Here is a 27,655-nt window from a genome sequence, read left to right as displayed (position 1 = left end):
AAGATACCCGGAATCGGTTCCGTACCGCACTGAAATGGTCTGAGACTATTTTCTTGCCAACTGTTCATCATGTTATCTAAAAAGCCGTGATTTAAGATGTCGCATATGCATGGGTTTGGTTCACTATTTGACCACTTCCGGCAGGACACCCAGAACCAGTTCCGGAAAACTACCAGTTCAGATCGGGTTTGAGACTTTTTTCTTGCTAACCATTCTTCAAATTTCACAGTTTGATGTGCCGCATGTATAGGTTTGTTGCATTTTCTAGTCTGGCCCCTTCCAGGGATGCCGGTCCGAAACACTATATGGCTATAACTCCGGAACGGCTGTAAAAAAAATCATTACCGAACGCTCAGCAGTTGAGATTTCGGTAAAAATTACCGAACGCGACTAGCTGTGTACACACACACAGATATCATCTAAATACTGGATGCGCTAACCAGCGCACTTGTAGGGTTGAGTCCTGTGGTCATCGGCGGAGACGTCAATGCCTGGGCGATCGAGTGGGGTAGCCGATCGACTAACGCAAGAGGCTGGACACTACTCGAAGCCATGGATAGACTGAACGTGGTTGTCGCGAGCGTAGGTGAAGAAATTACCTACAGCAACAACAGTAAACTCTCCATCATTGACGTGACTTTCTAGAGCCCGGGTCTAAACCCTAGCTCAGAATGGAGGGTCGAAGATGGCTACACGCACAGTCAGTGACCATCTGGCGGTACGATATAGGGTGGAACATGGAGGAAGGAGGGCACAACCGAAGATCACCAACAGTCATCGAGGATGGCTGACCTCGCGCTTCGATAGGGCGGCATTTGTCGAGCGACTGCTAATGGAGGGTAATACCGACGATCTGTCCAGCTGAGATCTAGTCGGAACTGTAAGCCGTACGTGTGACGCCGCTATGCCTAGACGCTAACTACCCAGGAATGGATGGGAACAGGTATACTGGTGGTGTCCAGAAATCGCGTAGCTCCGATCATCCTGCCTAAGAGCTAGGAGGAGGATGCAAAGAGCTTGTACCGATGAGGATAGAGTGGAAAGAGGTGAGGCCTATTAGGGTTGGGTGGCTAAATTAGAACTGAACATAGAGATTAAGATACGAAAACGAGCGTGCTTTGAAAATCCCTGCCGGGCAGCCAATATGACACCCTGGGGAGATGCCTACAGAGTAGTCATGGCCATGGCCCGGTTAGAATATGCCGGAAACTGGAGACTTCCAGAATACGGTGCTAAGCTATGACATCGAGAAAGGCGAGAGGAGCAATTTTAGACCAACTCCCCCCCCCCCCCCCCTTTGTAACGCTTTTTGTATGAAAAACTATAATATTTTGTATGGATCGTAACGCTACGCAGGACTCCCCCTCCCCCTATAGCGTTACGTAATTTGTGTACGATGCCTTACCGTGGGGGTACCTCAGGGGTCCATCAAAATTTCTTGACGTAATTTCGGAGGAAATCTTCTTTAGAGTAATCATAGCTAGGTCTTTTTTACCGCTACTAGATACTGTGTCTCCACATATATTGGTAACGCTAAACATTTGTTTTATCTGTAGGGGGATTAGGGGCAAAATGGACACCCCTGTTTTTGCCGAAACCGTTGATTTTTATGTTAAACTTTTAATGCATAAGTGTAAAGGAACAAGTCATGGTTCTATTTTTCAAAAGTACCATTTATGTTGCTGCAGAATAACCACAATATTATGGAAATTGAAATATGTTTTTCGAATGTGTTCACCATAAAACAAGTGAATTGATAAGGTACTACATGTATACGGAGATTTCGCAATGGGTGAAGTATTTTATTTTTGATCAGAATTTACTTAAAACAGCAATTTTTATGTTGTAGTCGATTCGGGGCGAAATGAACACTGGCAATTACGAATGGATGTACGCGCATTGCATACTGTTAGGCGTTTTAGAGAGTTTGGAAAAAATCAATCCGATTATTTTAGCCTAAAGTTTAATTAACTTTGATGTTATGTAAACTCATCTAAGATAGAGTATTATATCTGTGGTATTGATCTCCGTAGGCAAATTACAAAAGAATTAGCATAAAATATGCAGGGGTGTCCATTTCGCCCCTACCTTTCCTGTCAGCCCTGAAAAACACACATTAAAGACATTCTACCTGCTGTAAATGATTGAAAGACGAAGGAAACAAGTTAAAGTTGTAAATCAACTGACAATATTATAAGTTTTACTCTGTAATATAGGCCTAACGTACTCATTTGCTTAGGGTGTCCATTATGCCCCTAATACCCCTATTAACGAGAGTTTTAGCCCTAGACTAGTTCATTTCGGGACCCACGCTTTACTATCCTTCCGAAGGAAGAGCTCGCACTTTGTGAGTTTCTCGGGAGTGGGATTCGATCCCAGGAGTCCTCGGCGTGATAGTCACGTGCTTTCACCATCACATCAGGTCCACTCCACACATACGCTGAACACTAAGTGTTTTTAAAACTGGTTGGAGGTTCAATATAGTCTCAGCTCAACATGATTTCAAAGCCTCACTCTGTTACAGTGATGTCACTTTTTTGCGTAAACAACTCTCTTCCTGTGATATTTATTCGAGCTTACGCTGCCTGCCATGCTTGTAGACATCCGAATCCCAATCTCAAAGCTACATGGAGAAGCGTTGAAATCCCTCTCTCACTGATACATTCAAGCTCGTCGCGACTGAAAGCATGACTGGAGAAGGCTCTTCACCGTGTGACTGTTCCGGAATCGAGAGAGCCATGGTGGCCAGCACGTCGTCCGCCGGAGTCAGACAGTCAGACAGAAGAGTTTGCACTTTGGCGTAGTTCGGTCGAGTTTTGTACGCGACGGTCGCTTCTCCATCCTACTACATTGGTTATTGGTTTATGGTACCACCACCTTACATATCGGGTCGGTGTGTTCGGTAATGGCGGAATAAGCAAAGCAGAGAGATTGGTGTTGTGCAGCAGTGCTTTGGGCACCTTTTGCTCCACTTTACGTGTGCGTTTCTGCTTCGGTTGGCAGAAAATTTTGGCAAAAGAAACGCATCCGCTGGAAGAAAAAAAAAAAAACGCTGATTGCGATTGTGATTTTTTTTTTCTGTGGCTTTGCGTGCGACACAGTGACAAGTCAGTGTGACGAGAGGGTGTTCCAGTTTGGCGACAGGTCGTCCGAAGTGTTAATCCTCGAGCGGGAAATCAGCAGTCTTATCACCTGAGAAAGGTAGTTTAGCATTTTGTGATTTGTTTTTTCATGGGTTCTGATATCGAAGAATGTGATTTGTAGACTGAAAGTGTTACAAAAAGTCTGGGGCGTAGCGATTAGTGCTTCACCGAGGGGCAGGGGGTGGATTTGCGGTTTTGCTTGTGGGAAAGCCTTTTCCCTCAACTCGAGTGGCATTTAAATACCGTTCCTGTGGTAGTAGGCTATGGATGGGTGTCCTGTTTCGCATAACTGCACAGTCAGTCGGATTATGCCCCGGCACTTGTACGGTTCTTAAAGAGTCAGTCAACCCAAGTAGGCTTTGTGGGTGCTATGGTGGTGAATGAGTGCAAAACAAGGCCTACTAGGAAGTGTGCAATAAGTGAAAAGAAAAGGAAGCAAAAATACGTCAAGTGATGTGAAAAGAAAATCCTGCTGTGAGCCTATATCCAGAAGAAGTGAGCCAGCCAGTGCGAATCGCACACACAGTCGAAAGCCTTTGCTCGCCTAAGCCCATGATGGGTGGTGATTAGAGTGGCCCATAATTGGAAAAAAAATGATATCAAATTAAATGCAAGTTTTAGTGAGATGATCCTTTGAAAATTTGAGCTAATTTGGTGTTCGAGAAGTACTGCATTATGAACTTAAAAATTTATGTGTGGAAAATTGACCAAATGTATATCTAAAAGTATGTTCTTCAAATGAAAGTTAATGTTGCGGAAAAGAAGGCAATAATCTACAAATCATTGATATGTTGACAATGAACCACATATTTTTGGAATAGACAAGAATCTGTGTAATCTAAATAAAATCCTAAATTCATCGAGTAGTTGAATTTAAGCATTTGTAAGGTTTCGATTGGCATGGACTTCACAATTAGAGTTCACTGAATAAATCGCATTTTGGCAACACAAAAGATATCGGCTTATACGAGCTTGTATGTTTATAGGGTAACCTGGGGTAATAAGCACCCCCGGGGCAAAACGCCCTCATGCTATTTCATTATATATGAGAAGTTCCATTCGATGCAATCAAACTAGACGTAAAACTGATCCGGACAAGTCCAATGCAAAGAATATTCGAATGAAAAGCGTGGAAAACGATGATTTTTCACATTTGGAAAGAGTGATTCCATATAACCAGCGCGCAATTGCTTAAATTGCGTGCGCTACAAATTAGACAATCTTTCCAAATGTGGAAAATCATCGTTTTCCACACTTTTCATTCGAATATTCTTTGCATTCTTGGGCTTGTCCGACTCAGTTTAACGTCTAATTTGCTTGCATCGAATGGATCTTTACTTATGTAATGAAATAGCGTGAGGGCGTTTTGCCCCGGGGGTGCGTATTACCCCAGGTTACCCTAACTACCATCCGCCTCCAACTCCTTCCATTTAGTCTAGTCTAGTCTAGTCTACATATACACAGCCATTCATTGAAAGAATCCTGGAGAATGATGGAATCGACTAGTTCCATCATTCTTCTTGTCATTATTAATGATTGCAGTACATTGGAGATGCATTACAAGCATTAAAGCGGCCAGGCCTACTGTGCAGCGTTTTTAATACAACAATAAAGACAATGAGTGGGGATATCTCGTACCAACCGCTCAGTTTATGAAAAATCAAAATTAAAATATGGTAAGATTCGGTGGGGGTGACGATGCTAAGAAGGTTAATGTCACCCCTTGGTCCTTGGTCCTTCCGGGGATGGAACACAGGTATTTAATCCATGTCCTGGCCCTTATGCCTAGGCTTAAGCGCCTTTACTCGCTCTCTGAAAATAAGCTAAAAAGTAATGATCCCATGACCTCTCAATGTTGGCCCATCTTAAAAATGTAAATTTATTTTACGATTATGAATCTCCAAACTGATGAAAGCAATCAAATAGGAAAGATCTCACCGGTTTTACTGGTAAAAGTCCTGAAGTTGAAGCAGTTTTCCGTCAATCTTGATGCGCTCGATCCAATCAGCAAAGTCATAACTTCCGGAATTTCTCCCAGATGTACATGCACACTTCAAATTCCTTCACAATTCCTTTGCCCAACACATTTTTCCCGCACTGTGTTTCCCTTCTTCGTCACAAAGCCGCACAACTTCTAAAAATTTGGTTCACTACCTTGAAATAGAGTTTTAACAGCTTGTTTCTATGATTTTTTACGTCGTCGTCGATTTGCATGCTGATTGTGACCGGCTCGCGTTCCATGAATCCAAAATCGTCATACTCACGATGGTTGCTCTAAATCGCACGATTTTAAATTATTCTCACTGTTTAAATCTACTCACGGTGCAAAATTTTAAAAACGAATTATATCCACGGATTGCGTAACACTGTGTAATTCGAATGGAAAAACCCCATTTTTTCGGCCGAATCTAAAACCGAACGAGAGTGAAAACCCGCCTCCAACTCCTTCCATTTGCTGCCGTAAACAGTAAGATGGAGCCGCCTGGTATTTCTTAAGAATTCAAAGCGGAAAATGCCAGAGGTCGTATTGCCCCACCTCAAGGTGCGTTTTGCCCCCAACAGTTTTTCAACACCCAAAACGTAACACTTTTTTAAATTGTTAATTCGATTCGGTAAAATTGATATCACGCGGACCAAAAGTTGGCATCTCTTAGTCAAATAGGTAAACTAACTTTCAAAATGCAAGACACCCATAAAATCATCTTAATCTTAGCTATAGCGCCCGCCTCCAACTCCTTCCATTTGCTGCCGTAAACAGTAAGATGGAGCCGCCTGGTATTTCTTAAGAATTCAAAGCGGAAAATGCCAGAGGTCGTATTGCCCCACCTCAAGGTGCGTTTTGCCCCCAACAGTTTTTCAACACCCAAAACGTAACACTTTTTTAAATTGTTAATTCGATTCGGTAAAATTGATATCACGCGGACCAAAAGTTGGCATCTCTTAGTCAAATAGGTAAACTAACTTTCAAAATGCAAGACACCCATAAAATCATCTTAATCTTAGCTATAGCGCCACGTTTGCTTAGGGGGTGCATATTACCCCACCTTCCCCTACTGGGAAAACTTGTAATTAGAAGGCACAAAATGTTTCTAATTGGCAAATTGAGAGATGAAATTTGTGAAAAAAAATCGCGTTCTGGTGGGATTCGAACCCACGACTCCGTATTCGCTAGACCGGCGCTTTAACCTACTACCCAAGTAACACAACTTGTTTCAAAGCCAGTACCAGCAACATCAGTGCAATTTATTCACTGTTCAAATTAAGGACAACAGAACACAATTGCTTCTTCTTTGAAACGCAAAAAGCGCAAATTTTAAATCAATGTGCAACTTGAGCTAGGGGAAATGATAAAAAAAAAGAAAAAAAAATATATTCAGACCCGAACCATGGACACCAGGAGTATTAACCACTCACCTTACACACTACACCAGAAGCTCTGTGAAAGATTTGCTGCTCAATGCACTATAAAAGCTACTGAAGTTACGCGTTACTTCATTGTACCGTCTTTGCCACAAGTTAGAAAGCTGTCAAAATGAAAAGACGCGCAAGTTTTCCGCAACACATTTGGAACCTAATCTGAACAAACAAACCAGAGTAAGATGTTTCATGTGTGTTACATAGCACATTTAATGCAAGCTGGCTGTATTGCCACTTGTGAGGAATATGTAAGCTCCGCCTCCATAAATCGATGTTAAATACGATGTTATTTGTAATTCCTATGAAACAAAGCTGTAACTTAACGATATTCGGAGTATAAATGCAACTCAACTGACAAGATGGAAGTTGCGTGCGCTTTTATTGCAACTCTTTTAGACCAAAGCATAGAAAACAACATTTTGAATGATGTTGCAGGTGCTGCTTGGGTAAGCCACAGAACAGGCAATGGTTCTGCGGAATAGAAAGCCAAACTGACTCCGAAGCCGTACCGTGAACACTCCTATTTCGCAAACTCATCTCTCTTTTCGGCTTAGATGCCAATCCACATCACAACACAACACAACAGCTTTTATGTCTACTTATTCATTTATGTGAGTTTATACACCATAATGCTAGTAAAACTATTATAATAAGATAAGGCCCCAAGTTAAGTGCGTATGAGACTTCTGATTCACTATCAACACCTTACAGTGCGAGAAATAAGTATAAAGACAGAGCCGTTTTCTATACAAAATAATCATGTTTAGGGATCAAAATCTCTTTTTCTAGCGATTCGATTGTTATGGAATTTTGTCTGCAACCTTAAAATAACTAGAATTTTGGCTAGAAATATAAATCATCATCCATGAAAACGTTCATGTCGACTTTTCAGATCCAAATAAATATAAAGACACTTATTTCCATATAAAAATGTGTCTTTATATTTATTTGAATCTAAAAAGTCGATATAAATGTTTTCATGGATGATGACTTGTATTTCTAGCCAAAATTCTAGTTATTTTAAGGTTGCAGACAAAATTTGATAACAGTCGAATCGCTAGAAAAAGAGATTTTGATCCCTAAACATGATTATTTTGTATGGAAAACGGCTCTGTCTTTATACTTATTTCTCGCACTGTACTTTGTCTCCAAAAATGCTTTAGGAGGTGATTTACAAAAAAAAACCTTGCCAAAACAGTCAACAAAATTTCTGCAGATCCCTTCTTCTTCTTCTTCTTCTTCTTGGCGTAACGTCCTCACTGGGACAAAGCCTGCTTCTCAGCTTAGTGTTCAATGAGCACTTCCACAGTTTTTAACTGAGAGCTTCCTCTGCCAATGACCATTTTGCATGTGTATATCGTGTGGCAGGCACGAAGATACTCTATGCCCAAGGAAGTCAAGGAAATTTCCTTTACGAAAAGATTCTGGACCGACCGGGAATCGAACCCGTCACCCTCAGCATGGTCATGCTGAATACCCGTGCGTTTACCGCCTCGGCTATATGGGCCCTTTAAGATCCCTTAATTTATGCCAATTGTTGTATCATTTAAACTGTTATATCTCCAAACTTTCTTCAAAAATCTTTTTGAAAATGAAATGTTGTTTATAAGACTGAGCAAAGGAAGAGCTACTGGTTGCAGTTATTAGAAGTTGGTTTGGACATAATTCGACCGCCATCTTGATTTTTTCTAAGGAAAAATTTGTTTTCACAATCCTAGCAGGCACCGATTGAAAAATGAGACAACAAATCTTAAAATTGGAAATGTTTTAAGGTAGAAATCTACTTCGTCATTTGCGCTATTTTACGTCATATCAGACGGAAAATAGCCAATAACTACAAATTTTCTAGCTTATCTTTCCCAACGGTTCAACAGTTTAAAGCAAAAAGATGTACAATCAGCCAATGTATTACCAGAAATCTAATTACGCTTTATTTCTAGCGTAACATGTGATAAGGACCTAAGTCGAAAATGTAAACAAACGAGATTTTTCGCTATTCCTATTCAGTTTTACGTAATCTATCGATACACTTCCTCACCCACGCCAAAAAACCCTTTTTAAAATGACTTGTTTGATGATTTTTCAAAAGGCCTTAAAAAATCATTGCTCCTTTTGGGCCTAAGTTGAAGTAAAAGGCCCAAGTTGGACTAGATCTCAATTTTACTTTTTCATGATTTTGATTTGAATCTGATTCTTTCTTGCATAATCACGTAAAATATAAGAAAACTTATGCAAATTAACTTCTTTTTACTTAGCAATTACAGGCAAGTTTTCGGTCATCGGGTTACTTATAAAACAACGGTTTTAATTATAGCCGACGTTACGAGCGTTTATTCACTCATCTTCAGGGCAAACTACAATTTACATACAAAGTTTGAGTAGTCAAGTCATTTGTTACATAAACATAAAATTAAAATTGAAGTTTGTTTTTACGTCAAGTAGGTTTGAACATGGCCAATTTGAACGGCTGACAACATTACACTGAAATTATAATCACACATATGAATTTCGGACCTAATGACTTGATTCATTTTTACTCAAACTTAACTCAATTCAAAAGCACCTAAGTCGATTAATAGTTACTCATAGGGCCAAAGTACTAGGGCCTAAGTCATTTGCTTATTGTCAAAGAACCGAAGTTTGTACTTAGGCCCTTATCACATGTTACGCTAGATTTCACGTTTCAATTTTACTCCATTTACGAGTTAACATTTTTTCTCGTTTTAAGTACGACGAAGGCAACCGCGCAAAAGCAATAGCGAGTTGAATCGCTCTTAGCCACCGTTCAATGTTCACTTCACCTGATTCACTTGTTAGGACAAATGTCTTGAAATCCCGTTTCAAAAGTACATCAAAACTTCAGACGCACAAATCTCAAGAAGCAAGCTTCAAATAATGGTGTATTTTATTATTTTGTTCTTGCTCACTTGTAATAAGCCTTAAATAAGAAGTTTAGGTACACTGGTTTTGTTTACGAATAGATTTTTGCACTCGAAATCGTGAGTAAGCGCCAAAGTCCGCCATTTTGAATTTCTAACAAGTCTGTCCTTAAAGTTCTCACCTAACAAAAGCTCTGTGGCACTTCAAAGTTGGATTTAACTGCTTGGGAATGCAGCAAAAGCTGTTCAAATAATCAAATCAGTCGCTTTTCCCGTCGGTAAAATGTTTGTTTACAGTTGTCTTCGTCTAGCAAGTAAATATATGTGCGTGCATTTTCTGCGTACGAAACATCGTATATGTCACAACCACAGAGAAAGATTTCTTTATTGCAATAAGATGGCGTATTATGATGTGATGGGCAAAAATATTAATTGAAATATTTTGGTTGTAATTCTAAAGTCACATCTCTATTTAAGGACAGACTTGTTAGAAATCCAAAATGGTCGCCACAATGGTGGACTTTGGTACCTACTCACGATTTCGAGTGCAAAAATCTATTCGTAAACAAAACCAGTATACCTAAACCTCTTATTACAAGTGAGCCAGAACAAAATAATAACATACACCGTGGTTTGAAGCTTGCTTCTTGAGATTTGTGCGTCTGAAGTTTTGATGCACTTTTGAAACGGGATTTAAAGACGTTTGTCCTTAAACCGTTCTTATCAATCATACATTAAATGCATGATTTGATTTGGATTACGAAGAATTTAACCGACACTCCGAATAAACAGTAACCGTCAAATTATAATGATTGTCCATCCTGTGTACCCCAGTGTCACGTAGAAGGTGTGCCGGGAATTGAATTCAGGTTGTGCCCGAAATAGACGTGGACTAGACGGAAATAGAATTCGAGGAGCAATTATTCAATCTCATTAATTTAAGGAAACTGTACTTTTTTTACAATATGTTTACATGCTATGGAATCTAATTTATAAATTAGCAATTCATACCAAATTGATCATGAGCTGTTTGGCGAGGTGCAAGAATAATTTCCACCATTATTGTTCGGTGCTCAGATAGACGGAAATTAGATTAAACCCCAAGTACAAGTTATCTACAGTACAGCTTTTTAATAGGAAGACTACAAATGAAATCGTTGTTGAAGCCCTGTGAACCAAATGTGCTCAAATTTTGAAAAGATCCTATAAATTTATATTTAAAAGCTGTCATTTCCGAGGGCCACTCTAATGGTGAAGGTAATGTTACGTTATGGTGTCGCCGTATGCTGGTGGTAGTTTGAGCCTGAGAACAGCCCAACTGTGTGTTGCTATTGTACGTAGAGCGGTGTTGGTAATTCCATACGACACACAGCAGTTTTCAACTGCGAGATAACAAACGACAAGAACAGGTCGCGATGAGGCAGTGAAGGAATTTGGCTTGCAAAGAGAGAGAGAGACCATGTGAGAAAGAGAGTAAACAACAAGAATAATACGGTGCAACCTGTTTTCGCGAGTGGGTTATGTGTGTTGTTATCGAGCTTTCTTCGTCCCGTGCCTAGCTAGTAGGTACCTAGAGGTGCTACAGTACCTGTGCCGTATCTGTGCTGAACCCTGAACGGTGTGGTAAGCAAATCGAGATCGGTGAGCTCGGCAGCATCTATTCGCGATAACGACTTATAGCAGCAGGTCAGGTCATCTGAGAAGACGGTAGCTGTGTATGGTTTTATTGAATACACTGAAGTTTTTTTTTACGACGGTAATGGTCCCGCGTAAAAAAAAACCGCGTAAAAAAAAACCGCGTTATTTCAAGACCCGTCGTAAAAAAAACCGCGTTATTTCAAAAAACGTCGTAAAAAAAGTCAAGTCACGTTAGATGTGGTGCTGACTATTTTACGCGTGTTTTTGAAAAAACGCGGATTTTTTTTACGACGGTTTTTGAAATAACGCGGTTTTTTTTTACGACGGGTCTTGAAATAACGCGGTTTTTTTTTAGGACGGACCGCGTAAAAAAAACCGCGTAAAAAAACCGCGTAAAAAAAAACCGCGTAAAAAAAACTTCAGTGTATTGTTATACAGTTAGCTGACAACAGCAGAAACTTTCGTGTAATAAAGAGGACAAACATATTGTCACGTGCATCTCTAGAGTGTTTAAGTTCGATAAAAACAATCTACAACTGTAAGTACAAGTTACGAAAAAATAGCGACACTCATAATTCATAAAATTTTAGTAACAAAAATGGACATCAGAAAACATTAGCTTTAAATCGTAAGACCCAAAAATTGATAGGAACGTACACTGCCGGTGGAAGCATAATTGTCACATGTGCATTTTTGGCAATATTGAGATTTTGCAGCCCATGATCCTGTATCATGGTGTACTATCATATAGGGAAATAAAAATAGGTAGTTTGTTCCGAAAATTGTTGAAAAAATGCAACGCCGATTTGTCACATTCTGAAAAGTGGACGCATAAGCGTCACGTTTCATTCGAAATCCTATGAAATTTTCAAATCGCTCTAGAACACAAATTAGTGCTCAAATGCAAAATTGGTTGATGTTAGAACACGATTCGCAATTTATGCTTCATAGTTGAGACAATTTACTTTTTCGAATTTTTGACGCGATTTACACTCATTGCACAATTATGGGTCACTCTAGGAACAACCATTTCATAATATGAATCGTTTTTCATACAAAAATAACACTTTTATTATTTTTATTTTATATTCTCATCATTGAAACCCCTCTTTATTGTTTTAAATAAAATTCTGCTTGTAAAATTCACTTTAGGCGGTGAAAATTACTAAAATGTTGGTGAATAATGAAAACCACAATAATGGGTCAAAATTGGCTGTGTAACAATTATGGGTCAATTTGTTGCCTATTATGGGTCACTTAAGAGAAATCGGCTCAAAAATAATGTTTTGTCTATTTTTTCAATGAATGATCACTGATTCTCGATAGATAAACTATAGTAGAATCTAAAACTGGTCTCAAACCTCTTAACGAAGCGTGTTTTCACGATTTGGAATCAATTTTTCAAAATTGGATCAAAATCTCCAACACAACCACCGATAAACGCCTAAAAGTATGCAATGCCCATGTACGCAGAACTGTCAATATTATGCTGCACAAAAAGTGACCCATAATTGTGTGATTTTCGGTGTTCCTTGGCACAATAATGAGTCACTTAAATTTTGCCAGAAATAAGCTTTAATTGGCTGCAGTCACATGAATTTCTACATTTAGAACGTTAATTATACCTTTGTTCTGGTGACGATCCCATTTCGCACATGAAAATCACTGAAGCTCGCTTTTACAGAGCTTACGAAAGCAGCGCACGCACAGTTCGATATTCACAATCGAAGCGTTACTTTGACAGCTAGTTTTGCGCCGAACAAAAAATATTGAAAATATGTATGTTTTGATGTATAAGCCCGTGTGCGATACGTATAGTGACACAAAACAAATCAACTTATGTGCGAAAAATAATAATAGCTAACAAAAGCTTGCAATTAATTAGTATTTATCTATTAAAGTGGAAAGTGACTAATAATTGTGTGTGACCCATAATTGTGCAATGAGTGTACTCGATTGTCTGTTTTTGCACATGTGACATTTATGCGTCCACCGGCAGTACAGGGGGTATACAAAACGATCTAGACAGGCAAAATTTTCACTTGTCAAAAAAACTATCAACTAGCTGTCACTTATTAACTTTTAGAAAAGTGTATCAAAAATTCTAAAAATTTTACTAAAAGTTTTATTAGAAAAATAGTTTAATCGCAATAATTTTCTTCCGTGTCACCAATTTTAAGTGAAATCAAAAGATTTTCGAAGCTATATATAAGTCATAAACGCTTAAAATTTCATTTCATTAGGTTCATTAAATCCGGAGCTATGACATTCCAAAATTGGCTACCGGATAATTATGGCTTTTCCTAGAATAGTTCTAACTTCATGTAAAATATTCCGATCTTTCCCAAATTTGGACCATTGATAGACGACTAGTTGAACATTTTTCAGTAAAAATTTGGGAATATGTGATCGAAAAGTTACAATTAGTGGGCCACTTTTTGAAAACTGAAAATTTTGCCTTCCCTCTGTACATGAACCAAGAAATCTTGCTTATTATACAATAAAACCCTTTATGCACAACAACGAGACACTTACTGTTGCACAGATTGCTCAAGTAACATTTGTAGTCAAATAGACTAGAAGAGGTTCTTAAACCCAAAATAAAAGAAATAGGATTTTATGAAGTCTCTTAAAAATGATCATCAAAATGTTACTTTGTTGTTCCTGTATTTTTGTTGTACACCATTATGGTAAATCATCTTAATTTTCTTAAAATACATCTCACGAAAAGTTCCCAAATTTTATATAAATTTGTCAACATGAAAATATTATTTTTATTTTAAGAATTCTTCTTTTTCTTCTGCGTTCCCGCAGAAACTTGGCATGCCTCTTTTCAACTTAGTGTTCTTTGAGCAATTGTTGGGGGCGGAGATTGAAGGTTTTTTTTTTGCCTGCCATTGCATGAATTTGTATATTGTAATGCAAGCACAATGATACACTAAGTCTATTTTTAGAATTCATCTCTCAATAAACCCGCAAGTTTCTGAATTTCCAGAAGGTTTTGTTACATACATAAATGTATTGTTACATTTTTAAATTGCAGCTTTTAAAGTTGACTCATTTTTTTTTTCTGCAGAAATCTATTCGATGTTCTCTAGAAATTTCTTCTCTTTTGGAAGCTGCGTCAAAAGTTTCTTCACAAATTACCCCGAAAATGTTTCCTGTACGGAGATTGTTTTTTTTTTACTGTATCTAAATACATGATTAAGACATGCTTAAAAAAAGTTTCTTCAGAAACTCAATCTACTCTCGATATATTACACATTTCTGAATCCTCATTCAGCAACGAATTACCAAAAAATATCGGTTATTTGAACTAATTTCAATTAAATACATCACGTCAGTATTTGCATGGATTCTACAATGAACATTTCCTCATCAATATATTTTTAACCCTAAAAGGGATACCTTCATGGCCTCAGTTTCGTCACCTCGCTGAGTGTGTTCCATCAAAGACGAGCTCTGAAACGCGCCTGGGGTCCAATGGACCCCAGGTATCCCTTTTAGGGTTAAACAATATTTCGAATGGAATTCTTTAAACTTGTTTTTTGAAGGCTTCTACATTGAAGGCCTTTATAAGAGCTTTCATACGATAATCAGCATGGTTTCCGAAATGCTGAAATGCTTGAATTTCTCCTTTCATAGATTAATTAATATGGGATTTTATAGAAAATTCTTTCCAAAGAAATTCAAGGAGTTTGTTGAGGTTTTTCTTCACATTTCAATCAGAAAATCCTTTGAGAATTCAACAAACACTTTTAAATAGATTCAATTTCTCAAGGAATCCCACCGCAAATTAATCCAAGGTTTTCACTAGAAATGGCGGCTTATAAAACATCTTGCAGGTTGTATAAGATGTATTATAATACACTTGTAGTGCTAATAATTTTGAACATGGCTGGTTCCAACCAACTTTCAAATTATCTTTAGCTCTAATCAGATTATTAAACAACCACAACAACTTACAAAATACTTTTAGAATGTGATCCAAAACTTTGGTTGTAATGAGGCAATTTCAAAATGGTATAACTCATAGAAAACACAAATAATACACAGCATATGCATTGGTTGGATTTTTTTTAAGACACGGGCACGTTTAGCTGCGGCGGGAATCGAACCCGCGCTCCTAGCACGATGCGACTAAATGCTTGGTGACACTAACCGCACGACCACGAAGCCACTCAAGTTATATAAGAGGGATGAACATTACAGAATTCACAATTATAACAAACAAATGAGAGGCCCATTACGCAAACTGGAGAACTTTCAAAACAAAATAAATAAATAAATAAATAAATTTGTTTATAATTACACTCGGCCGGAACAACATAAAAATGGATTTCCTAGGCATGAAGTGAATTGTAAACTTCTCGGTATAAAAATTATGAGATGGTCCTTTCTGGGTGATATGGTAGGCACAAGGAAAGACATGATGTACCTGCGGTGGTCGTGTGGTTGTGGTGCGCGCTCATACACATTTTTGTGGAGGGTCTAGGTTCGAATCCCGTTAGCGGCAAATTTTTGTTATTTGCCTTCTGATAATTATCGCGATAACTTTGCAGGCGATAAAGTTGGATAGCGAAAATGAGAAGAGCGATTTTCAGTTTTCGGCTATCTTTGGTCAAGGACAACAGCAACGACCGATAAACATTTCTCACAGGAAAAGTAAAAACAGAAAAAATCGGTTGCTCGAAAAATGGCGTTTTTCGTCTCAATTTGCTGATAATTTCATTCCCTGCTCACAACATCAAACAAAAGCTGCGTTTGTTGATTACACGCTCGTTTCATTTTTCACGAATACGAGTATAAGGCAGTTAGATGTTGGCTACGATAAATTTCATTGATGCCAGGGGCCTGCCTATAATGCATGCAGGTCAGCACAATTTAAAGGTAAATAACTCTAGTTTTAAGGCAACCAAGAAGGCAATAATGTAGGGCTCTGGCTGTTGATCTTGACAATAAATGACAAATGACACGTTTTAATTCAAAGTAATTAAATTTTGAGTTGTGAAAGCGTCATCAGCGAATGCTGTCATTATTCACTAGTACGATTGATGCTCTAGTGCCGATTTGTTCGTTGGGGACTCGTAAGATGGGTTGTCTCGTTGGTTGAATGTTCACTATGGTTGGGGTAAAACCCAACTAAAAAGCACTGTCAGTGTCAAAATCGATGTCAAAACGACTTTGACGTCTGACCGCCGCTGCATCGCAGCTCCTATATACAGAACGTTTGTGCAAGTATGCGTATGTTTCTTCTTCTTCTTCTTCTTCTTGGCGTAACGTCCTCACTGGGACAAGGCCTGCTTCTCAGCTTAGTGTTCTATGAGCACTTCCACAGTTATTAACTGAGAGCTTCCTCTGCCAATGACCATTTTGCATGTGTATATCGTGTGGCAGGCACGAAGATACTCTATGCCCAAGGAAGTCAAGGAAATTTCCTTTACGAAAAGATCCTGGACCGACCGGGAATCGAACCCGTCACCCTCAGCATGGTCATGCTGAATACCCGTGCGTTTACCGCCTCGGCTATATGCGTATGTTTCGTGACGTATTTCTCGTCACTTGCGTGTGTCTAGAGCATTCTTGTCAGTTGTCAGTTGCCCCAGGGCCGATTCAAATATGACGTCCATCATTTTTCGGGAATTTTAGACCCCCCTCCCCCCTCTGTCACGTTATTTTGTATACCTTATACATGGAGTGTCACACTTTCTCAGACCCCCTCTCCCCTAAACGATGGACGTCATATTTGAATGACCCCCAACGAACAAACACGGTTCGCTAATCGGAGCTCAGTCGTTGATTTTTTTTCTACATGACTTAGACGTTAAGTTCCTGAATTTCCTGATTCCTTGACTTCTACTGCACACGTTCAAATTCCCCAAGCAGACCCTTTCTGAAACCACATAAAGTAGCAGATGACTTAAGTGTCGTAGATAAACGATTCCAATTGCTAATGCCACTCACAAACAAGGAATGACCGTAGTATGCAGAAAAATGTTGAGGTATTATTAGGCTCAAAGTTCTCGAATTTCTCATGAACTGAAGTTTATTGTAAAGATATTGAGGTGACTTATTATTAATAATGGCATAAATATGTAAGCATGCTCTATAGCTATGAAACTTTGAAAAAGAACATCCCAATAAAATTTTTTGTAGGTGAGATACATGTGAGTATCTAGAAAGATTGAAAACGTATCTAACACATGAGTTTAGTGCTACTCGTAGTCTGTTAAGCGATGAAACTGACGCATTGCTATAAACAAAGTCTCCATACATGAAATGTGGAAGTATTAGAGATTTGAAAAGTTTGATTTTAATTGTGGTGTCTAGATGTTTGGTAACTAAGTTAAGTTTTTTTCAAGGTACCATAAACCTTACCGCATTGGGCATTTGCAAAAGCATCCCAACATAAATTTGAAGAGAAAATTACCCCTAAATTTTCCAATTTCTCGTAAAACTGTACTCTTTCTTCATCAAAATATATTGAAGGAGGTCGAGGGCAGGTTTTAAGCTTGCAAAAAAGCATTGCTTTTGTTTTCGGTGGATTAACATTTAAAAGATTGTTCTGGGACCATCGTAATATATTATTTAGGTCATGGTTAATTTTCCTGGCCATATCATCAATGTCAACTTCACCGGAGGCACACAGATACACTTGAACATCGTCAGCAAACATGTGAACTGAGCAATACTCCAGGTTTGATGGTAAATCATTTATAAATAAAGAGAATGACAGTGGCCCCAAGACTAAGGGCTCATATAGCCGAGGCGGTAAACGCACGGGTATTCAGCATGACCATGCTGAGGGTGACGGGTTCGATTCCCGGTCGGTCCAGGATCTTTTCGTAAAGGAAATTTCCTTGACTTCCTTGCACTGAAAGGCGGTTTGCAGTAATGACAAGCATAACAATGTTTTTAAATTTACCATGGCAAAACATGATCATCGACCCACCAACGCTTCTTGTGTGCGTTTTGTTTCTTCTCACATCAACCGGTTCGATAGCTGAGTGGTAGCGTGCGAGCCTGGTGATGTCAAGGTTCTTGGTTCGAATCCGATTGCCAAAAGAAACTTTTTTTAATTGAAAATCGAGTCCATGGTAAAATTGAAAACATAATTCTGTTGAATTGAAACTAAAATCAGTCTGCACAAATTTAGTGGCGTTGTGTATTTAAATTGACCCTCAGAATAGTAATTTTCACCGCAAGCCGCCGTTCAGTGTGGGCATAGAGTATCTTCGTGCCTGCTACACGATATACGCATGCAAAATGGTCATTGGCAGAGGAAGCTCTCAGTTAATAACTGTGGAAGTGCTCATAGAACACTTAGCTGAGAAGCAGGCTTTGTCCCAGTGAGGACGTTACGCCAACAAGAGGAGAGGAGGAGTGGCCCCAAGACGGAACCTTGGGGTACACCAGATTTTATGTAATTTAAATTAGAGAAAACACCATTGTGAAAAACGGTTTGCTGGCGTTCGCTCAAATAAGACAGAATTAATTTAACAGCATTTTGAGAAAACCTGAATTTAGTGGACAATTTTTTAACTAACTTGAAGTGCGAAACCCGATCGAATGCCTTAGCAAAACCAATTAATAGCAAAATAGCAACTCCTCTACGGTCTATGGAACGAGCAATATCATCGTGAACTTTGATCAAATCAGAAATTGTACCAGATTGATGAGGATGTAGGAGATCGTGGTCAGCTATGAACTTAGTTATTTGAATTTTCAATAATTTTTCGAATACTTTGGATAAAGAGATAAAGAGCTTAGAATACTGATTGGACGCAAATTTGAAAGAGATGAGCTGTTTCCCTTCTTTTTGATGGGAATCACTTTAGAATTTTTCCACGCCTTTGGAAAAACTGGCTTATATTACATTTATAATTTTTTTTTTTTGACATTTCGATTTTTTGATATTTCGATTTTGATTTCCTCGGAGTTTTTTAAAGAACTTCTCGAGAGGATGTTCCAAGAATTCTTTCAAGATATCTCCAAGGGGGCGACCATATATGTACCACGTGAACAAGTTGTAGGGGGAGGGGGTTCGAGAAAAGTCCACGCTTGTCTATGGAGAGGGAGAATTATGAAACTTTACCAATGACATCTAATGGCAATACAGGCCGGATTCAATAACATATTGCCAGATATATGCTTGGAAAGTTTGAGAACGCAACTCTGGATACTCAAATACGGCTTGCTTTCAACAGATTTCCGCGAATCTCAATGTCCTATTTTTTTCGAATTCGTGTCACTGTGGGACGTCTAGGCTCATTGTACCAGTTATGGCTATAGTACCTCTAATTCGCCATAGTCGATTTTTAACCTTTAAGGCGAAACTGGAAGCATTTTCGAGTCAAGTACAAGACACTGAAGACGACCTTACAGTTGAGGTCGAAATACGTATCTGTCAAAAGATGCAAATTCTTAGTGGAATTCAAAGGAACAGTACTTAACGCGATTTTCTTTTTTATTTAGCATTTTCTCATTTTTTCGGTTTTTGATTTTTTATTAAATAACGAAGCAATATTTTCAAAATCAGTTTTCGTGCACTTGTAGAGTATGGATCAAAGTCTTTTCTGTTTTTTTTTTTAGGTGGAAAATGTTTTCTATTTTTGCAGAAACCATTTTTTTGTGAAATTTTTTTCAAAAATGGTTTCTGCAAAAACGAAAAACATTTTCTACTACAAAAAAAATCAGAAGATACCTTGATCCATAGTCTAAATGTGCACGAAAACAGATTTTAAAAATATTGCTTCGTTATTTAATAAAAAATCAAAAACCAAAAAGTGAGGAAATGCTTCCAGTTTCGCCTTAATGATGCAAATCAACAAGAAAAAAATTGTGAACACGTTCACAAAAGATGATTGCAATCATTGAAACTTCACAATTTGCTCAAATAACGATGGAAATAAATCATTTTCCTTAATTTTTTGGCTTCCTTGCACCCTATTTCGCCATAGTAGTGTACCAGTTATGGCTAATCACATAAGGAATGCCTGTAAATAGTGCGAAGTGGAACCCAAATTAACAAATGTGCCCATACAGGGTTCCTATCATTGGCACACGCCGTAATAAATACTAAAAGTAGTTTTGGACCCGTTCCTATATTTTTCCTGTAAAGTATAAAAACTAATCAATCATTTGACATATCGATGACATTCGACGGTCTTCTTCTTATGTTTATAGAAATAGTTCTTCTTAGGTAGTGCGATGACTGGTACACTGCCCTAGATAGGTTTGATTTGCTTACAAAATGCATGAAAGGTTGTACACATAAAAATTCCTTCCATTTCTCATCCAACGTTTTTCAACTTTCCCGGTTGATGATAATGATGATTTATTCCAAGAATTTGTTAACCCTCTAATACCCAAATTTTTGATTTTGATCTAAATATCATTTTTCGTCATCTAAAATCGATTTAAACATGTTTTGGAAGATGATTCTTTTTAATTCTCGATTTCGTGAATTTCAGTTTTTGATTTTTCTAATTTTTATTTTTGAACATCCTCACACTTTTATATTTTTCCTGGAAGCCAATTTGAGGAACGGATTTTTTGAGATGAAAACAATTTGAGATTTTATGACTATTGTTGAAATATTATTATTTCAATTTTTTTTCGCAGAAAATTTTATTTTCCGTGTAATTTTAAGGAAAATAATTTTAGAGTGTATTCGATTCCCTTAAACTATTAAACAAGGATAGAATGATTTGGGAAAAATTTAAAATATGTTAATTGTAGCGATTCAATACACAATAAACAATGACTTCTAAAAGGTGACTAAAACATCAATTTTTCAACGATTTTTCAAAAATGTAAATACGCTTTAAAATACACCAAAAACCATTTTGAGATATACAGAACAGTCCTAAATATCAGCCAAAAATATAAAAAAATGATTTTCCACGAAACAAAAATTACAAAAATGCTCAAACTATACCCCGTCTAAAGGCGGGATTGGGTATTAGAGGGTTAAGCAAGTGGAGACGCTTGGTGCCTGATACTACCCTTGCAATTTTATACCACACACATTTAACTAATCAACTTTCGGAAACGATGAAGATCAAATGCATTAGTTTTGAAAATGTTTTTGCTGTAGGACATACTATATTTTGTTTTGTTACCGTTGGCACTTTAAATTATCTCAATATGAGAGCGTTTATCGTCGAAAACGTAGAAAATTTTAGGAACTTTGAACCCTGTTACCCTTCCTCAAATCCCCACTGTTGCATCGTGCAATGAACCTTATCCTTCTGCATGTGTTTTGTACTCCACCTACCTCGAATGTGACACGCAAATTGTGTCCTTTGTCCGTCGCACAGTCTGTGTGTGTGTGTGTGTGTGTGTGTGTGTGTGTGTGTGTGTGTGTGTGTGTGTGTGTGTGTGTGTATGTAAAGGAGCTGTTTGCATGCTCTTTTTGACTTTTGTTTGATGCCATGCAAAACTGGTGGCATTCATTGCCCCAAAGTGACAACTTCCATTCGAACAATAGCTGAATTCTCCACCATCATCATCATCATCGTCGCCGTTCGGTTCTGTTTCATCTGCCCTCCCATATGCGACTGACTACATACTTCTGATGGAAGGATACATGCCAGAATGTTGACTTTGCCACCTTGTCTTGTCGCCGTCGTCGTCGCCGCCAGCAACCAAGTGCATTTTTTGTGCACTGAACTTTTGAGAACGCGATTGCTCTGGTGCACGTTATTCGCCATCGTCAGTGGGTCGTAGGATGTTGTTCCATACTCAAAGTTCGCGATTCGACCTAACAAGAAGATGTCGTCACAGGAGCATCCAGCCAGGCAGCTGCAGCCTAGCGCGCCATTGTTAGGTTTGAATTCAGTCTCGTTTGTTATCCTTTGAGTTTGTCGCTGGAGCGTCAGTCGTTTGCCCGGTGCATGGGATGTGCTCGGAATAGCTGTGTGCCACCGCGTGTTATGATGATCACACAATTTGAATGCTTCTCTAGGCTAGGTTGCTAGATTGGTAGGTACAACATGTGCCAAACGAAGCGAACCATCAGAGAGTGTAGTGAAATGCAAATTCTCCAGAACAAGGCACCTTTGTGCTGTGTCGATTAGGGAATGCATTTTTGTATTTTAGTGGTAATTAAAACTGAGAACAGGTGGAGCATGACAATTTGGATAACCGGCTGTTCAAGTCATTTGAACTGTCTGGCATAAATTACATGTCTCTGTTTCTAGCGTACACTGTGCCGACCAAAAGTTTTTTTTTTCAGAAATGTGTTTTCGTTTTGTTTTATTCAAATGCTTACACCTTTTAGACGAGCTTGGTGCTCTAATGGCTACCGCTTCTGATTCATATGCAGAAGGTCCTGGTTTCAGTCCCTGGCTCGTCCCTTTCCTCCTACTTTGTAACTTTCTATCTACTTTCTCTCTCTATTTCCCTCCTACATGTACATCTCATGTATATTCGTATGTTCGTTGCGACCAGAAACAGATTTGAAAAAAAGGCGTTTCCCTTCCTTCCAACTGTCATCCCATCACAGTGTCAATTTATCATATAACGCCTACAAGTTATGCAACCAAGCGAACTGTGCCGCTTCACAGTAATCTTCACATAATCTATCACTTTACGCCTGGCATCCATGGACCAATGCATGAACCTTGTGCCAAAAATAAAACATTTCCCACCAACACACCGACATCCGCATGACCTTGTGCAGGTGCAGAGGACTCAACGGCCTGTTGGCAACAAGTGATTGCAATCATCACTTCCCTCCCCTCCCCCATTGACCTGCAAACTGACGCAGCAGGCGCCATTGTCGCCTAAAAATACAAGACCACCAACGCTCACACACTGAAGATGCCTGTTATTCCCCAACGTATCTAAATACCAAGGTAAGAGATTCCCGCAAATGTCAAAATCGAGACTTACCAACACATCTGCGTTAGTTATGAAAAGTTGGTGTTTTTACACTAAAATGTCATTATTTCAGCAAAGTTTGTGAAGTTTTATTAGTTTGGATGTTTCTAAATGCTGAAAAAATATGTTTAGAACCAATAAAAAATATTTTGTCACCGATTTTCAAATGGCGATATTTCCTGTTTTATTGCATGGAGGTCACTTTTAATCCAGTGAGATGCAATAAAATAATTGCTTCTAAGATGGGAGTGCTTAATTTCTTAAGAAAGTTTGCTAAATAGTGATGTGCCCATACAAATCAGCGCAAACTTCATAACTATTTTTTGCTTTTTTCCTTTTCTCACAAATCCATGAATATTAGAGGGAATCTCTTACCTTGGTATTTAGATACTTTGGTTATTCCCAAGGGTCCCAAGCAGCTATCTCATTGGTTCCTTGTGTGAGTGTAGCTGATCTGGCGATACTGGAGTTGCAACTGCGGGCGGTCAATTGAGTAATAAAAAAGTAAGTTAAATGCTTACACTCAGCGGTTTTCAGATCGTGCACCGCGGTGCACTTGGTGCACCGTAAAGTCTCGACAAGTGCACCGCAAGCCATGTCAAAAGTCCTGCCATCACTTTAACGAAAAAATTTCGAAAATACCTTGTGGTCCACTGCAAAACGAAATTCTGATCGATCGCTATATAAATTTCAAAGATTCTTACCGAGGGAGAGTTTTAACTACCCTTGATTTATCAAAAATCTCGTGAGAAATGTAAATGTTAATAAATCCGGCCATCAATTATTTTACAACGAATCTGTAGCTCATCTCCATTAACTTCGCTGAAAATCTCAAAAGAAATTCAACCCGTATTACTACGAATTCTCGTTTGATCTGGGAAAGGGTCTATCAAGAATCTCGCAAGCAGCTTCCAAGAATTTCTCTCATTTTTCCATTGCTTTTCGTATTTGATATTTTTGAATTTTGATTGTTTTTATAGTACCTTCAGATTTTCTTATGAATCGGCTAGAAAACAAGAATGAAATTTACCGAAAATCTTGGCAGTTATTGCAAATTTTCCTGGAATCTTCCGAGAATCTAGTTATTGTGGGCTTCGTGGCCGTGCGGCTAGAGGCGTCAGTCATCTAGACGTTTCGTAAGCCTCGGAGTGTGGGTTCGATTCCCGCTCCAGTCGGGGAAAACTTTTCGTCAAACGGAAAATTCTCCACTGGGCCACTGGGTGTTATGTGTGTTGTCCGTTGTCATATGTTAGTGCTTGTTCAGTCTGTACAACCTCTGGTTGAAGACGGTGTAGTGTCTTTTATAAAAAAGCCTAAAAATGATTCAAGGGTAAACGCAGGAATTCGTCGAAGTTCTTGTTTACTTGTAAGGAATCCAGCGGGGATTATTGTTGTCTGAAAGCTTTCAAGAAAACCCTCAACAACAGAAAAAAAATTTTAGATTCATCAACAGTTTCACTCGTAGTGAGCTCCGACAAGTTATAAAAAAGCTAATGTTATATCGTCTACCCCCGTTAGTTTGACCGCATTTAATCTGAACAGTTTTTAATTTGAACCCCGCTAAACTGCACATCGTTTAAACTGAAAATGATTTAAACGTCATGAGCAGAATATGAAATGTTACTAGAAGTTCAAATTAAAAACTGGTTGGTTTGCATAAGAAGTCGTTAAAACAACTTGGGTTGACGGTTATCATATCAATTGAAAAATTATTTCAACTTCAACATATATCGTTGCACCAGGAAGACACTTTCGAAAATATGGCAGCGTTTTCAAGAAACTCTCAAATCGGATTCTTTGACTATAAAGAACAGGTGCGCCGCGAAGGAATTCATTTCCCAAAAGTGCACCGCGAGTCAAAGGGGCTGAAAACCCGTGGCTTACACCTTTTAATCAGTAAGGATCCGAGATAGCCGAATTTCTCCACTACCTCGAAGATATCACCATCTATCGTGAGATTACTTCCTATATGAATCCTGTCGTATTCGGTTTCGCCTGCCACCATGTACTTCAGTCCGACGATTGCTGCTTCGCGTTTCAGGTGGACGTACAGCTCTGCCATCGTCCCAAATGTTCTGGCGATCACCGTCCGCAAAGCGAACAAATTGATCGTATTTCATGGAAATCGTACCCCGGGTGTGCAACTCAGCGTGCCACATTACGCATTTTACACCGATGTAACAATGCGTTGGGATCTAGTACTCACGGCATTTCTGGGGAATTTGCCTTACGGTGAAGATCTGGCCCATTGTCAACCGGCTGTCGCAGAAGCCGGCTTGATAACTTCCCACGAACTCATTCGTTTTAGGTGCAAGGCGGAGAAAGATGATCTTGGATAGGACTTTGTAGGCGGCATTCAAGATGGTGATCGTTCTGAAGTTAAGTATGTATAACGTAACAAATGGTCGCCTTTCTTGTCAATGGAGCAGAGTACCCCTAGGTAGCTGTACGGTTCAGCTTCTAAAATGAGCTGTAGGTGGTTGAATTTAGATATGACGAAATGAAATTTTCAACACTGCTATTAACCGATGCAAGCAAGCAGTGTTGGTAAAAACTCAAATTCTCAAATCTCACGCTCGAGTTGTTTCACGCGCGATTCATGGCTCGCCAAACTCACCGCCGAAAAAATCATGCATGAGTTGACTCGTGTTTTCACTCATTGCTTTATTTCTTGGTGTTCTTATTCTTTACTGTAAATTTCCGCACTACAGTTTCAGCCGATTGCCGCAAAATTGCCTCCAGCCTGTTTTGGATGACACGTGCTTGCCGCTTGGTTGCTGCGATGCGAAAGAGAACGATCGTCGGCGGCGCGGTCTCTCCTGTCCGACCGACTCGAGTCTTCGTGTCGCTGACGACCGACGACGTGCGCGTCGCGACGTCGCGAAGTCGCGATGTCTGATGGAGCGCGAATATTGTTGTCGCGGTTGGGTCGCGGTGTTCGATGATGCGCGAATGCTGACGATTCGCATCTCTGCGCATAGGGTGCTAAACTGGTATGCCACATTTACATCGAAGTTTTAAGGATTATATGATAGAACAAAACAAATCTGGCGTACAATGGGGCACGTTCGATGTAGTACTAGATTTGTAGTAATGAGCTGAATTTTAGTATGGTGAGAAGGTCAATTCTCCGTTTCTGCAATAAAATGGTACAAAAAGTGTGGGTATTATGATTCATTGCCTAATTTGATGCTGTTTGAGCAAAACTTTGGATAGCTATGTTGTTTATGTTGCAAGAAATGGAGAAAACAACAACAGTGTTGCCCAAAGTTTTGCTCAAACAGCATCAAATTAGGCAAGGAATCATAATACCACAGACAAACAGACATAACACTTCGAACATTTTTCGATTCAAATCATAGTCACGGAAACATATTCGCCCAATGCTAAAAGGCCTATGTTTGGCCGACCACCAACTAGGTGGCGGTAGTGAGCAAACGTCAAACTCGAACAAAAACGATGCGAGCGCCACGGTTGGGCAGTTGGCCAACTATCAAATTTTTAAAAAGACCGTTAAATCGGTGTACGATGTGAATTATCAGAGTGTTACGTCTGTTTGTCTGTGATAATACCCACGCTTTTTGCACCGCTTCATTGCAGAAACTGAGAATTCACCTTCTCACCATACTAAAAATCAGCTCATTACTACAAATCTAGTACTTCACCGATCTGTCCTATAGCATTGAATACCGTTCAAATTTATTTGGATTCGTTTTACAAGCGAACGAGATTTCGGTGGTTGACTCGTGAGAGCGAGATTTTGCATGAAAATCTCGCGTGTGAGAAAATGATTTAGAATCGCGCGCGAGTTTGCTCACGCAGCAGCGGTTCATGAGTGTGCTTTGAGTGTGATTTTACCAACACTGCAAGTGTTAAAATTTTCATGGCCCATCTTGTCGCATGTTCAGCTGTGATACCATCCTTACCAGTTGCTTTGTTGCTTTTGAGCTGGAAAATGGCATCCTTAATTCACTTCGGCGAGCGAGTTGGATCATTTCTGCTGCACTGACGTAGTCGTTTCCTCCATAGCTGTGGTCTCCCGTGCCCAGAGCCGTAGCGTGGGGTTGGCCAGGTTGGCCCCCGCCAAGGGCGCCAACCTCAGAGGGGCGCCGAAAAGGCCTAAGGCTAGAAGGAAACTGGATGATGCTAATTATAATTATTATGTTTTATAAATAACACTTTACCAGATGAGTTGACATTCGTGTTCAATCGGATGTTGCTTATGTTTTCTGGAATGTCGTCAAGATTTTACTGTTTATAATATTTGAGATTGATAATATGTTTTTTTTTTCATTTTTCAGTATTCTCAAAAACTCAGATTCCTCTAGTTTATTCCAAGCATTTACCATGATATGAGCAGGGAGTTTATCTACTATTTTATTTTGAGAAACCATTTTCAAAATTCTAGTTTCTTTCTAAAAATTACTAAACATTCTCACTGGGGATGTTTTGAGATTACTTCCGAGGGTTTTCTTCGCATTCATTGAAGTATTTATTTTATTCCTTTAGAAATTCAGGAAGTTATCTAGAATGTTTTTCAGGAATAAGTCAAACGATTCCTCCTGATATTTCTCTAAAGATTTTATTAGATAATTTTACCTTAGTTATGTCAGAGTTTCAGCAGATATTCGTACAAAAAGTCTTTCAGTGATAAATTTGTAAATTTTCTTGAAGGAAATTCCACCTACTTCT

The 27,655-nt window shown here is 39.0% G+C and overlaps 1 protein-coding gene across 9 annotated transcripts in view; it reads left to right on the top strand.

Annotated features, from left to right (window-relative positions):
* The first annotated feature begins 2,771 nt into the window (after positions 1–2,771).
* LOC115253624 (dystrobrevin beta) overlaps positions 2,772–27,655 on the top strand; it is a 139,884-nt gene continuing 115,000 nt past the window's right edge. For 8 of the 9 annotated variants that reach the window (XR_009999406.1, XR_009999405.1, XM_029867048.2 and 5 more), the window contains exon 1: positions 2,772–3,201. The gene's annotated coding sequence lies outside the window, so the exon portion shown is untranslated. Of the gene's footprint in view, positions 3,202–11,413; positions 11,616–27,655 lie in introns of those variants that run through there. The other variant, XM_029867027.2, reaches the window with a different exon arrangement.

Source organism: Aedes albopictus, chromosome 3 (genome assembly GCF_035046485.1).
Source record: "Aedes albopictus strain Foshan chromosome 3, AalbF5, whole genome shotgun sequence".
Taxonomy (NCBI): Eukaryota; Metazoa; Arthropoda; class Insecta; order Diptera; family Culicidae; genus Aedes; species Aedes albopictus.
Note: the sequence above shows the minus strand (reverse complement) of the source record. Positions and strands in the feature narration are given on the sequence as shown.